Consider the following 15,579-nt stretch of genomic DNA (forward strand, 5'->3'; position numbering starts at 1 on the left):
TTCCTAGTCAAGTGAAGTAAGGTATATTTCTTTTGTAGAATGTGATAAGAATACAAGTCGCGATCCCGTGTCTGTCATGGAATTGTGTAATCAGTAATGGAGCGTAGTCGGACCACAAATGGAATGGCTACGTCACGCAACTTAGTTATGTTTATGTAGCTACATAGAAATGGCAAATTGATATTACATTCAGGGATTCATAATTAGTTTCGACTAAGACTATAGAAGTGTTAATATAGGTACGTTAAAAATAAGAAGGCATATCGCAGGCTCGCTGCAACACAATACGTATGCGTGGGCGTAACCGCTAGCATTATAGAATCGTTACAACGGGTTATTGAAATTTATTTATATATTTACAAAAACTATATTTAAAAAAAACATAGAACCGAATTCATAACCTCCTCCTTTTGAGGTTTGGAAGTCGGTTAAAAATAGATGAACAAATGAGCGCATAGAATTAGCCTTCTGACAAAAGACGTTTACAGTTATACTTACCAATGCCAAGGCTAGACCAGAGACTCTGCTGCCGCGAAAATCGAAAATCCAAATTTCGTTATCTGCCTATCGTACAAAAGGAAAGAGCAATAAAGAGGCAGATAACGAAATTGCTGCGATTTTAGTTGTTCGCGGTAGGTAGTAGGTATCCTCTGACTTGCTAAAAGCCTCGTGCGATTGTCATTAGAGAATATTTCTGCCCCATCGGCCTTCGTGTTTAACAAGCAACCTGCCCCAACCTGACATAGATCATAGTAAGAAATGATAAAATCAAATTCGTTCTTCGTCGATGTTCTAATTTTTAGAAGGTAAGTGAGCTAGGTACTTTACAATTTACATAGCTACCTAATGTTTGTCACTTACAACTTTGGGAACAAATCTACAAATTTAAACTGAAATAGATGTCATATACTAAAGAAATATTTGCAAAGCCATCCAGTGGCAGAGGCCGGATCTGAATAAACCGGCGTCTTCAGCCTATATATGCGCCGGCGAACCTGTAATCTTCCTATAGCTCCAGAGGGCCTACCGCGAACCACGTTCGACGTGTTGCCTCTCTGTCGCACTTATAAATTCGTACGTAAGTGTGACAGGGAGGCAACACATCGCACGTGGTTCGCGGTAGGCCCTCAGGGCGTGCCGTATAAAATGATGACGCTGATTCGAATCCGGCCTCCGCCACTTGGTCACTTTTTCTTTAGTAAATAAATTACATAATATATTATATTTCAGTTTATGTTGTCACTTGAGACTATGGAGAATCATTGGTCAGTTTAAGTCATAGACATAGTATAGTAGTTATAGACATGAAAACGAGCGACCAGGGGTAAGAGAAAGACATATTCATGTATTGACAGGTTAATGTATGACAGCATAATCCTTTTTCTCTTTTACTCTTATAAATTTCGGTATTTCGCCGTCGCCTCCTACCTATGCTGCCATAACCCGACCATGAAAAAAAACACGGTCGGTGATAAGGACAAAGCATGGCACTATTTTTTCTTTCCTCTTATAGGAATCGCAATAAGACTATCTTTCTCTATCAAAGAGTGTCAGGCCCTTTGGTTTAAGTATAATAAAAATGCTGAAAGCCATCACAATACAGAAATACGTCTGTTTGACTGTTTGCCATTCGATCCACAGTCCCGGCCGATATTTACCCGAGTCACGTGTTCCGAGTTACATTACATGTATGTTATGCATAGTTGCATTATTCATACTACTTAAAACCGGCTCTTTGCTAATATTCTTAGAAAAAGCTGCCAACTTAATTATGGAATTCTACGTTGCCGCGAAACATATTACAGTAGCCATTACAACTTCAGGAGCAAGGAAACTGTATTAAGAGTCCGCAGCAAGCTCGGCCGAATTTCACCTTCCCATATACCCACCGTACCGTACCTACAAACGAAGTTTCGTTCTCATTTTAAAACGTTGGATTGTAATGAAACTTTGCACTATCAATGACATGAGGTATATCTACACCTGTAATTAATTTATGCTTTTAGCTTATAAAACAAACGAACTAGAGCAAAAACAAGTTTTGTTTAAACTTAAATTCGCTATGGCATCTGAAGCTTAATAAACTAATTACAGGCATAGATATACCTTATCCTATTGTAAGTATAAAGTTTTAGACCCATCTAGCTTGTCGTTTTAAAATAAGAGCGTAACTACGTTTGTGTGGAGAACCGGCGTGTTGCGGACTCTTAACAATTTTTATTATTATTTTCTAATCAATATTATAATCACCAGGTACGGCCTCTAACATTGAACATGACCGATTAATCGACAATGTGTAGCCCGATTTATTTACACATGTGTAAATCGAATCACTATCCACGGGCACACTGGCTTTGCCCGCCGAGCAATTATACATATGTAAAAATTACACTGTTTCAAGGTATTCATTCAGTCATCCGTTGACCACGAACGCTGTAACGTAAACGTCGGGATGTATTATAAATTCAGTATACCCGATACAATCCGTTTTCATAGTTTTATTCATTCAAAGTTATAATAACCATTTATAATGGTTTGAACCGTGTAGTTTTGCCACAATGATTATATAATACAATTGAATGGTTTTATGGTAAGCAAATTGTTTGACTTATGCAGGAAACGTGTTAACAACGAAAAAGAAAACATCTATTCTAATAAATTGTTCAGTACCTACCCTGTCAATAATGTAATGTACATATTTGACTCGGAAATCTTTCAATCTGCGAAAAAAATAAGTTACCATCAGCAATTAATTACAAATTTATTCTACTAACATTCTGTGTCAGTAGGATTAGTCAAAAAAATAATTTGTTTGATTTGTTATACTTAAATATATCATTAACATCATCCTTTGATGTATCGTCCCTGTTCGCTGGTCGTACTAATACCTTCTAAATTTATCCTACTCTCAAAACAAACCTTGACAACAGTTGGAAAATAATCAAGATACCTATGTATTTTAAAACATCATCAAAATAAAATATCAAGGTATCGATTTGACCTTCAATGACCAATACAAATGCACCATACCTGATCGAATTTTCCTTTTAGTCAGGCAAATGATAAGCATGATACTTGGAGTACAAAAATATGTAACAGTAAATATGTCAAAATGTTACAGATATGGCCGTATTCAATAAAAACTTAAAGTTATAAGATATGAAAGGGCTGTAGACCTGAGTATATAAAATTAATAAATAAATGCTTGAATAAATAAATATTATAGGAATTTTTTTACACAAATTGACTAAGCCCCGCGGTAAGCTCAAGGAGGCATGTGTTGTGGGTACTCAGACAACGATATATAAATACATACATACATAGAAAACAACCATGACTCAGGAACAAATCAGTGTCATCACACAAATAAATGCCCTTACCTGGATTCGAACCCGGGACCATCGGCTTCATAGGCAGGGTCACTACCCACTAGGCAAGACCGGTCGTCGGTCGGTAGGTATAATGGTTTTAATTTCAACTTGATACCGAGATAAAGGGTCTTGACAGACCGACGGACGGACGGACAACAAAGTGATCCTATAAGGGTTCCGTTTTTTTCCTTTTGAGGTTCAGAACCATAAAAATGAAAATAGCACAATGTCATCATCACTAAATTGGGGCTATAAACACAGATAAGTGCGGGCAATGACCCTATGCCCCTCTATAGTGATATTATAATCCGTGTAACCTGTTGAAAAGTTAACAGTGCGTGTCCCTCCGGTCGCGTGCGTTTCCATAAGGTTACACATGAATTTAATTTAATAATAATAAAATTATATGTGTAATGTGTACGCTTTATACATACAGCTACACCAAACTTGTTTAAGATTATGCTAACAAGGTGACTATCAACATAGTTTTAAAACGTTATAGTTTTAAAAAGTTGGGTATTTGAATTGAAGCTAGTTATCTCTGCAATTAATTTATAATCGGACTGAATAAATTCTTCAAAAATCACATAAAAATAGCGTAGCCAAAGTTTAGTTATTTAAGTAGGTTAGTTTGATAAGTACTTAATAATTCTAAAAATTAACATATTTATTTTGTATGACGTGGTTTTGGCCTGTCCCAATATTTCAATGCTATCTGGAAGTGAATTTTGTTTAGGTTTTATATTTTGTTAGTACTTAGTAGTAGCAGTAGCACGCCCACAATCTCTCTGCTTTGCCTTAAGGTTGACTGGTAGAGAATGCTTTTGGCATTAAGTGCACCTTTTATACGATAAGTTTTTCTTTGCAATAAAGATTAAATCAATAAATAAAATGTCAAATTATTTTACCGCTTGTGATCTTAGTATTCAATTCTAGAACTCGTGACCGGTCGTCGCATGTAAACACTGACTTAAATAACAATAGAACAAATATTGAGAACGGCAATTAGGTCTTACAATCCAAAGCGTTCCGAAAGTGGTTTGCCGGCCTTGCTCCCTAACAACATCTTTGTTTACCTCGGTCAGTGTATAATTATTTCGTTGGCACGTCTTATTTAAAGGCACCCATTGCGGCACTTTATAGCATTTTGAATCGTGCGTTTATTGGGGCTTTATGTTTAATATTGTTCTGATTTTAATTGCCCAAGTTTGTGAACAATAATTACGACTCATGCCTTATACAATGCCTTGCATCAGTAAATTCATAAACAACTTTGCTAAAATTAAAACACGCCACGCACCGATCAATACAAAATATAAATATTTCATTAAAAATGCCCTTCCCAACCTCTGTCACTACTAATATTAAACTTATGTACTACAAGGACCACAATAAATAAATAACAATATTAGTATTAGTTTTATTTTATAGATGTTACTTTATTTTTTTTAATGTACAGTCGACTACAGAGATGTATCCACTTTTTCACCTTACTGCATTGTAATAAATGAAAAAGTGGGTACGTCTCTTTGTAGTCGACGTACCATATATAATGTAGATCATAATATTGTATTGTATGTTTATTGCAATAAATACGAGTACATAATACTTTAAAATATAAATAAATAATAAAAATATTTTTAGGCCATATTACATAGAATCACATTACACAGAATCACAGAGGGCATAACGCCACAATCGAAACATCTTGTATTTTCGCGGTATAGGCCTACCGGTCATGTGTAAATCCCCAAAAATGCATTCGAATGATTAGATCTATGTAAAACACCCGAAAATTTTAATGCTAGATAAAGTTTATGGTCGTTATAATTATATTTATGTGCCGATTTTTCTTGACTGTAAATATTTCGCAACGAAAGTTTCTTCAAAGTTCTTGACGTTTTTTGAACATTTATGCATTAAGTAATAGCAGCCCCTGTTATTTTCGTTCTGATTATTAAACAGTCTCAATTTCATATTCAAGATGACAACCGCATGTAATTCTTTATTTTATTAGGTAAAATATTGGACTTATACAAACATATAATACATATGTATTGGTATTTACAATACCTACCCTACGATCATTTATAGCTGATTGGCCATCATTGACAAAACTCGCGAATTCAGTTATATCTGTCCCTCTATCAGACACAATTTGATAATACGAGAATGAATCGTTTTATGTTTTTCCTATACACTTATCAGACGACAAATATCAAGGTTAGCTTATACAGGGTTTCAGTGACGTTGCAAATTTATGTAACAGCGTGATCTTGGCCGAATTTAGATTATCAATGGCTTGGTTTCTATCTGAAATTTATTTTGACCGAGTTGTGAGGAGAGGAGGAGACCTAGGTAAGAAGGGTAAGAGAGAGTAATAAGGACAGAACGTAGCGTCAATATATATTTACTTGTGGGGCCAGTAATGTAAGACGAATTGTCATTATCGAGCGTTTTCGATTTAAAATACGTGAGTGACCCGTTATTAATATGTTTAATAGATCTGACTCCATTTTAATAGTTAGCCTCGTGATTAATTCTTTTGTGTTTTGCTCATTAATATTGTTTAAAGTATAACATCGATAGCTTATTATACAGTAAACTAATGTGGTAGTGTGCAGTGAATGGAGAAAATCTTGAAGCGCGTTTAACCACCATTTGGAGTCAACGGCCGGTAGTCCATGTGCTTCTTGTAAAGTCCAGCTATCGTTTTACAAGAACTAATAAAATCACTGTACACTGTCTTGTCTAACTGTACAATTTTAGTCGTAATTAAAGCTCCTAATACCTTGATACTGGAGAAATAGTCTCAATGGACTGAAGCCATAATTTTAAAAGAAAGAATGAATTACAGATCTGCATATCAGTTTTACTGATTTGAAAGCAATCGGATTACAATTCCAGGGCCCGCAAAATACATTTTCTATGACGTAGCACTAACAGGTAGATAGGTTAGATTAATGAGTGGCTATTGATTTCTATCGGTACGAGTGATATGGTGGTAGTGCGTAGAAAATTTTGGACAGATAACGCAATTTGTACATTTGGCAATGTTTTCAGAAGCCAAAACGTATGGGAGCAGGGATATTTTTATGGCGATTCGGAGATGGTGTTCAGTATTGAACATCATCATCAAGAGCCCGGATACACTAATAAATAGTGAATTTAGCATTACCATTTTACACAACTGACCACGATCAGCGACCACTCTTATCTCTCATCTAGTTCTAATCTAGGGTCTATTAACTAGTCAGGATTTTTGGTCCTCTGTCAGGATTGCGGGGGACTTGGCTAGTGTTAGGGTTTTTTAAAAACCTCAAATAATCACTAGAAGTCAGCTAAAAGATTAGACTTTTAGAGCTGGCCAGAGGAAAGGGAATGTTATAATGTAGTAACAGCACTATGGTGGCGAGTTATGAGGCTAGTGGTTTAAAAGGTTTGGAATAAGGGATTTATTTTGGGTGAAATGACCGTCCAGGAAATGTCAGGATTTTTAGGGTGAAGTCCGAACTTTTGTCAGGATACTCAATTTTTTCATATAAATATGCAAATATGTGAGGAGGCCCGACCCCAAATAATGGGAAAAGGGATGGAAGAAGAAGAGACTCGATTTTTTCATATGGCAACCCTACCACCTAACCGCCTTGACCATAGGTCTAAAATGTATGTAATCTCAGGGCCATTCTTGATCTTCACTTGAGAATTTCCAGAAGTAGTGGACACATAGAATAACTAAGCAGTAACTATGCATTAGGTACCTATACAAATACATAAAAAAACATAGGTGGGTGTGTACCTTAGGTGTGTATGCAAAATAACACAATCATTTCAGTTACATCATATTCACGTTCAGTAGTCGTTATCGCATACTTATACCTACCTAATCTTAATGTTTTGTGCGACATATGTGCCTATCTTTATTCTGATGCATGTGGTAAACAACAACCCGTCATAAAATCGAGTCATCAAATCACTAATCCAATCAGAATACGATTACTTGCCCAGGCATTTACTACCCCGGTAGGTACTTTAATTATTCAAACAGATAAACAAATATGTATTTTTCATTAGATTTACAAAAGTCAATTAGTAAAAGCAAATTAAATAGGTACGTAGGTGCGAGAGAATAAAAGGCTGTACATATTCCATACATTAGTCACAAGGCGATCTTAATGGTTTCTATGAAATAATTTTATCTTTAGTTTTATAGCAATTTCTGGAGATATCATACGAGTACCTACAGTTTAAGTTTAATTAAATATCTACAGAAGTTGTAATGTATTTTACTGTTTTCCTCGTGCGTGCGGTAAGGTAACGCCTCTAGGTTTATATAGGTACTGTCTGGCTAGTGGCTAGTCATCAACATAATTGTGAGAAAAAATATGTATGTATTAATATTAATACAAAATACCTAGTTGCAATATAATATATATGTATACGTAGGTAAGGTAGGGTCGCCTAATGTAACATAAGACCGATGTTTTTAAGAAGCGACATTTTTCACTGATGGCAACATAGTTTTCTCCGCCATTTTGTTCTGCCGTCATACCGCGATCGGAGATGCGATGAGCAGGATGTGTGCGCCGGAGCTTCTATATAATTGTGCCATTTTTGTAAAGACTGGTGATCCGATCTTCCCTCCAGAAGTTTGTTTGGAAATTATGCGAAGTATTATATTCATTTAACTATTTTTTAATGTTCATTATTGAGTAGAATTAGCAAATTCTCTATAGATTTGTTTACGCCTAGGACCGAGGGTTGCCAGATGGTCGGGATTTGGCGGGATTTTCCTGAATTTTTGCATGTCCTCCAGACTCCCAAAAAGTGTAAAATGTCCCGAAAAATGACTTCATTTTGTAAAACGATAATTTTAAATTTCTGTCAATCTAAACATTGCCGCTCCGGCGTTCGGAAAGGACAAGAAATGTATTTAATGTATTTAACTTAATATTTATGTAGACATTTCTATATCGGCAGCGGACTATGTGACAATAATGTTGAATATTGAAGTCCCAAAATGCCGAAAAATTTACTTTTTCTCCCGATATTGGGGTCATTCGATCTGGCAACCCAATCTGTAGGCCGAGATCCGGACTTTCCTCACATTGCCGAACATCGGACTAATCACTGAGGCACTTAAAAAATTCAGCAGTTCTCAAAAGTTCGGATAGTAATAAAGGGATATATAATGACAAGACGTGACACATGACAAGACAATATATCTACGTGACTTCAGCCCTTTTTTTGCAAATAACCTATGTATATCCGGTCTTAATTCACCATCTTAAGCCCTCGTCACAGACGGAGCGGTAATATATCGTTAGAAGGCAAGGCATCTTACGATATCTTTTACGTACTATTTGACTATTTGACAGAGTCCACACACGAAGCTATAATTATATATTTCGGTATCTTACGATATCTTGTAGCAAGGCATCTTAAGATACCTTAAGATGTTATAGCTCGGTATATTACGATATATTTTGGGATATTTCGTCTCTCTCGCAATGTAGGTGCTAGACAGAGAGCGATATATATTTTCGTATCGTTGTCGTGTATGGTGCTTAGCTATACTTTAAGATATCTGTCGGTATCTTACGGTATCTGTCGGTATATTATCGCTCCGTCTGTGACGGGCTTTAGAATGCTCCCCGGCTGAGCCAGAATCTCAATTTAGCTCCAATTTGCCTGAGGAGGGAAGATCAGACTATAAAAACGCAAAAAAAAAGAGTTAGTTGTCCTAGCCACACCACGCGGAATATCAGGACAATTTTGTGATTTATGTTATTGTTAACTTAAGATCAGATATTTTCCTTCTGTGCACTCTAATGCCGTAGCAACAGAGTTGAAATTAGGCAGTAGTCCGAACTTTGGTGAGGCCAAAGCTTCTTGAAACGTATCCAGAAAAAAAACCGGCCAAGTGCGAGTCGGACTCGCGCACCGAGGGTTCCGTACATTACATAATTTTAACAATGTATTTTTTATGTGAAACGTGAGTGAAAGGTAAATTTATGACGTATTAAAAAAAATACTTACTAGATCTCGTTCAAACCAATTTTCGGTGGAAGTTTGCATGGTTAATGTAAGTACATCATATATTTTTTCAGTTTTATCATTCTCTTATTTTAGAAGTTACGGGGGGGGGGGGGGGGGACGACACACATTTTACCACTTTAGAAGTGTCTCTCGCGCAAATTATTCAGTTTAGAAAAAAATTATATTAGAAACCTCCATATCATTTTTGAAGACCTATCCATAGATACCCCACACGTATGGGTTTGATGAAAAAAAATTTTTTTGAGTTTCAGTTCCAAGTATGGGGAAGCCCCGAAATTTATTGTTTTTTTTTTCTATTTTTGTGTGAAAATCTTAATGCGGTTCACATAAATACATCTACTTACCAAGTTTCAACAGTATAGTTCTTATAGTTTGAGAGAAAAGTGGCTGTGACATACGGACGGACAGACAGATAGACAGACATGACGAATCTATAAGGGTTCCGTTTTTTGCCATTTGGCTACGGAACCCTAAAAAACCGCCACTTTTTAAGGCGTGTCTCACACAAACAATTGCGTTTGTTGATAAAAAAATATGACCACATTCAATATTTTATTGTTAATTACTTCCCTTTACAGGACATTTAGAAAATAATTATATATATAAGATGTAAAAAAAAAACCGCATCACTGTCAAAAATCAAAAAAAAGCGTCCGATCTTAGGCGATCCAACCTTACTTAGTTTGTTCATTATTTCATTGTTTCAACAAATAAACAAAGTAAAAAATGTTTAATGACGATGATATTGCATACCTAGCAACTCGTCGGTTAAAACGTTAGTGTTCGTAATGTAACTTACCTACCTATTCATATAGTAACGAAACAAACACGATACCCACTGGTATGCATGCAAGTAAGTAATACTAACTTGCGTGCCACACTAAACCTTAAGTAGGTAGGCACGTAGCAGTTACGACAAATAGTGGCAAATGCATTGAATCAAGTAAACTGCTGATTAACTGCCGTGCCAGTAAGTTATTTATAGAAACAGAGATCACGTCTTTGTCTCCGTAATATCAATCAAGCGTTATATTATCCGAAGCGTCGACCGACACCGGTCCAAACATAATTACGTAACCTAAAACTTAACAAGTACAAGTTTACTCACCTAACTCATCTTGAAACGCCATCCACAATTTGTCAAACAACATGTTTACACTAGAATATAGAGATTAGTTGCACAGAGAGGTTATATTATAAACACGACTGTCTGTTAACGTCACGTCATTTTGACAGGTCACAGGCGATGTCATCGCCACCTGTTTTGGTGGATACGCTTATTGTCATCGCTGGTGTATTTTGTGCCCGAATGCCATAGTTTTAGGAGCAAGAGAAATGGATAGAGAGGAGCGATCGTGGCGTCTGTGGCCAATGAACGGCGCGGTAGGCTGGCAAGGTCACCGCTGGCGGAGCGGCGAGCCACTAGATGGCAGCACGAGGCGCGATCGCGACGCGAGTTGCTAGCGTGAAGCCCGCATGCCAACTAACAGAAACAGTAGATGCCCCTACGTGATGCGCCGATAAGCGGTATAAGGTATAAAATCTATAAATAAAAACGCGCGGCGTTGTGAAAATGAATGAATGCTCTAGCAATTTTATTACGCTTGATTGAGTACGTCATTATTATACATCCCATTGCCTTAATTGTATTACAGTTTAAGTAGGGTCGCACCTACAATGGGGTTGGCCGGTCGAAGTATTTAGCAAATGGCGCCAGCATAGCTTGCTCTGTCAATCCCTAGAATTGTGTCAATTTTTTGATTTTTAATGGAATTTTATACCCTGGATGCCAGCCCTTTAAGCCAAATCTCATAGAAAAAGGGGCAGGCTATGATGGCGCCATCTATGCAAACCTTTAACAATTGCCAACTCCAATGAACACACACGTAGCTAGGCGGAAGTTCAGTGAGGAACAAGGCCAATTATTACCATTGTATCATAATTTGAACACTGTTTAATCATAGGTACTTATATAACAGTCTATTAAACAGTAGTACCGACTTTTTTATGTCTTTTAGCAATAAATATTTTAATAGGTACGAAGTCATGCTAATAATAGATTAATTACTTCGCGCTGAATGATAATCAGTGTAGGTATCGATCAAGGTTATTTTTCAAATATGTAATGTACCTACTTGAATAACTCCGCCGTAATAAAATTTCATACAATAAAATATAGACAAGAAAGATCTTTGTAATATACTCTGGCGTTAATTGGAAATAAAGCGAAACGATTTCGACAAGTATTAATTCAATTTTTTCTAAAATGCTCTGTGTTTGATTTTCGTTTTATCACTTTTATCAGGATTCATTGGTAAATATAATTAACAGTGCCGGATTAAGCCAGCGCGGGGCCTGTAGCAAATTATATCATGGGGCCCATGGATTGACAGGAACTAAAATAAACTTTCATTTTGGAAATGGAAAGTTTCGATTCCCATACAAAGAAGTTTCCGAAAATTTTCCATGTGAAAATTTCGCAATTTTGAAAAGTTTCCGACGGCAAATCAGTGCATGCGCCTGACCTACTGTGACAGAAGTAGAGCTACCTTCAAAGTTTGTCGGATATTTGAAATGTCTTGTCATAGGTATCGTAGGCATCTAAACCCGTACGTTTAAATTATTTATATCCCACATACGTATACAAGATACATTTGTGTCCGTCGTGTACATTATATTATTGTTACATATCAGTTTGTATTATTACAAGTAATAATTAACACCTATACAGACTTAGTATGTACTCTTTACGCTACAATATCACAATCATCCCAAACATTTTTATCAGTTAAATAATCTGATATTTTATAGTAGGCTTTCTTAGTCAAATTAACATTATATACCTACATAATTTGGAGGTTCCACTGGTTAGATATCACCTTATTTAAATATCTATTGACTGCTATTTAGTATAAACCTTTATTGACTCGTAATAAAAACAATGTTATTACTAACTTATTACCTTGTATGACCCCTTGTATCTTTCAACCTGAAACTAAATGTTGCGAAGACCGAGTACTTGGTATGTGGCGGCACGGACCCCGACCCGAAAGGTAGGAGACGAATTTGTAGTAAAAACGAATAAATTCAAATACAGTGGGTCCGTGCTGCACGAATCTGGTGAAATCGATCACGACGTCCAAGCCCCAATAAGCGCTTTTTGGGCAAAATGGCGGGAAGTAACCGGTGTCCTCTGCGACCCCAGGATACCGGTGAAGCTAAAGGGCCTTCTGTACAAGACCATCATCCGCCCAGTCCTAACTATATGGTAGCAAGACCTGGCCTGTCTCCGGAAGACATGTCCAGTAGCTTCACGTCACGGAGATAAAGACGTTGCGATGGATGTGTGGCGTTACGCGACTAGATCGCATACGTAACGAACACATCCGGGGCAGCCTCGGAATCCGTGACGTTAGCGGATAAGCTGCAGGAAAGCCATATAAGCCGCAGACCGGTGGACTACGTTGGAAACAGATGCCTCAACCTCTCTGTCCAAAGCCCTAGATCACGCGGCCGCGGTAGGCCTAAGAAGCGCTGGCTGGACGTCGTGATAGCGGATATGCAAGAGAAGAATCTCACACCTGAGGATGCCGAAGACCGGGCAAAGTGGAGAAGATTGAGTAGGAAAGCGGACCCTGGCGCTAGGCCGGGAAAACGCTAGGTCGAAGCAGATGATCCAGTATCTTTCAAGATACTGGTTCAAAATGATCTTTTTTGTTACCTTTCAAGTAATTTGAGCGAAGCGATTAACGTTCAAGATTGCTCATGCGACATAATGCAGAATTTTGCGTTGACCACTTAAAGAGCTAAGCGTAGGAGTCGACGAATAAAATGGTCTAATAATAACAGCATCAGATGTTGTTTAAACCGCTTTAGACAAGTTTATTGGAGCGATCCAGGATTTTTATGTTCAGTCGTTTAACTCGTTTACGCCGATGAGCGGTTGTAAGTCTTGCTGGCCGTAGAAAATAAGCTTTTATTTGACTACAACATTAGATCGATATGGTTGGTTTGTTTTTAGGGTTCCGTATCTCAAATTAACCTAACCAAGGATGCCGCCGCCAATGGAGCAAGTCAAATAGTTACAGCAAGCAGCGGCAGTTACAAATAGTGGCCACATATATCAAACCACACCTCTGTGACCATAGGAATAATGATGTGTGGCCAATTTGGCCGTCACTATCTATTTGAGGCTGAGTGTACCTGTAGATAGACTCACGGCGCGATTCGAGAAATTAATTAGAGATTCACTAGATATGAAATAGTAAAGATATGTGACATTTCACGGCAAAAGGTACCTTATGGCGGCCGCAATAATTTGCGACGCTATGCGACGTAAGCGCCATCCAATATTAATTGGAGCGGCGTTAATAATAGCGTAAGCTCCAACCGCCATACGGTACCTTTACCCGTGGGACGTCACATATCTTTACTATTTCATTTCTAGTGAATCTCTAATTCATTCCCCGAATCGCGCCGTCAGTGATTTTTTTGTAAAACTTATATTTACTAAATATCTTTCCTTGGAAAATTTACTGATAGGGTAGATTTTGATATGAAACAGACAGAAATTTTACGGTACGAGCCGTACAAAACAAATACCGGGAGCATGTTCTATGCCCGTGGTTTGACCATCTAACAAGAGCTTATTAAAAATTTTAGAATTAAATTTAAATTAAATACAAACAAAAGGTACATTAAAATAAATTACATTAAAATTAACTATAAAATAAAATAAAAATTATTTGAAATACATATAAAACTGCTTCTCGACTAAGTAAGTGGCTTTCCGTAGCCAAAATAAAAAAAAAAGAAAACACATAATTTTCAAATTATGACCCTTCCCGTCAAAAACGGTTCAGCCAATGATGCCCGAAATATTTTTTATAGAAAGTTATATTTAAACTGCCCGAAAATAATTGAAACGGCGTCAAAAGTAATAAATTCGTGATGTAAAGTTTTTATTTTGACGAAAATTATTTTTGACATGATGACATGAACCGTTTTCTTTAAAATAATTTTATTGTGCTTGTGTGTATACTTACGCTTTTTGTTTATACTTTCACTTGTTTTAATATCATTTAGCCAATATCTAACAGAACAATAAGTACAGAACCAACAAGGTAATCTCTTGAGTAAGTCATGGTTTTGCTGGCCTCGACTTCCACAAGGTTCTCGACATTTCTGGACATCGGTGTGTTGATGTTTACCCGCACTTCCCGGCGCTTCCATCTTTCAGCACGATGTGTCACGTGTTTATTTTGATTGCGTGGGAAAAAGTGTGTCGGGTTGATTCTACCATTAGTTTGTTATCGTAACACCTACGTTTGATTTTACGATGAGAAAACTGCATTCTTTTCTACTCGTTGATGTCTAGTAGAGCCATTAGCAATTCATTTTGTAGTGATGGTGATGAGCAAATGTGTGTGTTTTATTTTTTGATTCTTAGTTAAAATGATTTTAAATGTTATGCATGTACTCACCCAAATACAAAAGCTACATTTAGCGATTATTAAAATTACTTACAATTATTAATGCACCGCGCTTTTCGTTTTCATGATCCAACTCCAAAATATTAAAAGTTCATTCGAGAATAACTAAACCTACATGTAACAATAAGTTTCAACGTGGATAATTAAAATAAAGATTTTATTCCTCCATACTATACGCCCTTTACGATATTACTTAATTCATTATTGCCTAATTTATACCCACGGTTTCCCTATAAACTGTTAACACTTTGCTAAACGTATTTACAGCTCTAGGGCATTTTAGTTCTAATCACTTAAGACCACTTTCATCTCTAGTTTTAATCTCAATCCTCTTCTCCTAAGGTCGGATATAACCTACGTCTATTATTATCTCGTACCTGAGGATAAAGATAATCAAGTACAATTTAGTTCACGGCGACGATCTCACGGCGTTGCGTGAATCACGATATGAAAATAGCCCTCGTGCCTACGATCGTGGGCTCTTGAAGTCGTCTGGTAGGTATTGTCTGTTTTGTTATTGTCTTAACATTTTCTTAAACGTTCGATTATTCCCCTAAAATTGATCATTATAAGTACAAAACGGTGGCAAGGTGAGGTACGTCAGCCTAAAATAAAATCATACCAAAGAAAAACACAAAAAACTCAAGTACTCAGCC

At 36.8% G+C, this 15,579-nt stretch overlaps 1 protein-coding gene and 1 long non-coding RNA gene across 2 annotated transcripts in view; one reads left to right on the forward strand and one right to left on the reverse strand.

Annotated features, from left to right (window-relative positions):
• The window catches only part of LOC134746633 (cGMP-dependent protein kinase, isozyme 2 forms cD4/T1/T3A/T3B), a 135,387-nt gene extending 124,456 nt beyond the window's left edge, over nucleotides 1-10,931 (reverse strand). Inside the window, exon 1 of the mRNA XM_063681075.1 lies at nucleotides 10,540-10,931. The gene's annotated coding sequence lies outside the window, so the exon portion shown is untranslated. The remainder of the gene's footprint in view (nucleotides 1-10,539) is intronic.
• LOC134746706 (uncharacterized) overlaps nucleotides 1-15,579 on the forward strand; it is a 218,324-nt gene that overhangs the window by 52,053 nt on the left and 150,692 nt on the right. The window contains exon 2 of the long non-coding RNA XR_010128257.1: nucleotides 9,372-9,675. This is a non-coding gene — a long non-coding RNA (uncharacterized LOC134746706). The remainder of the gene's footprint in view (nucleotides 1-9,371; nucleotides 9,676-15,579) is intronic.

The sequence above is a fragment of the Cydia strobilella genome, chromosome 13 (assembly GCF_947568885.1).
Source record: "Cydia strobilella chromosome 13, ilCydStro3.1, whole genome shotgun sequence".
Classification (NCBI taxonomy): Eukaryota; Metazoa; Arthropoda; class Insecta; order Lepidoptera; family Tortricidae; genus Cydia; species Cydia strobilella.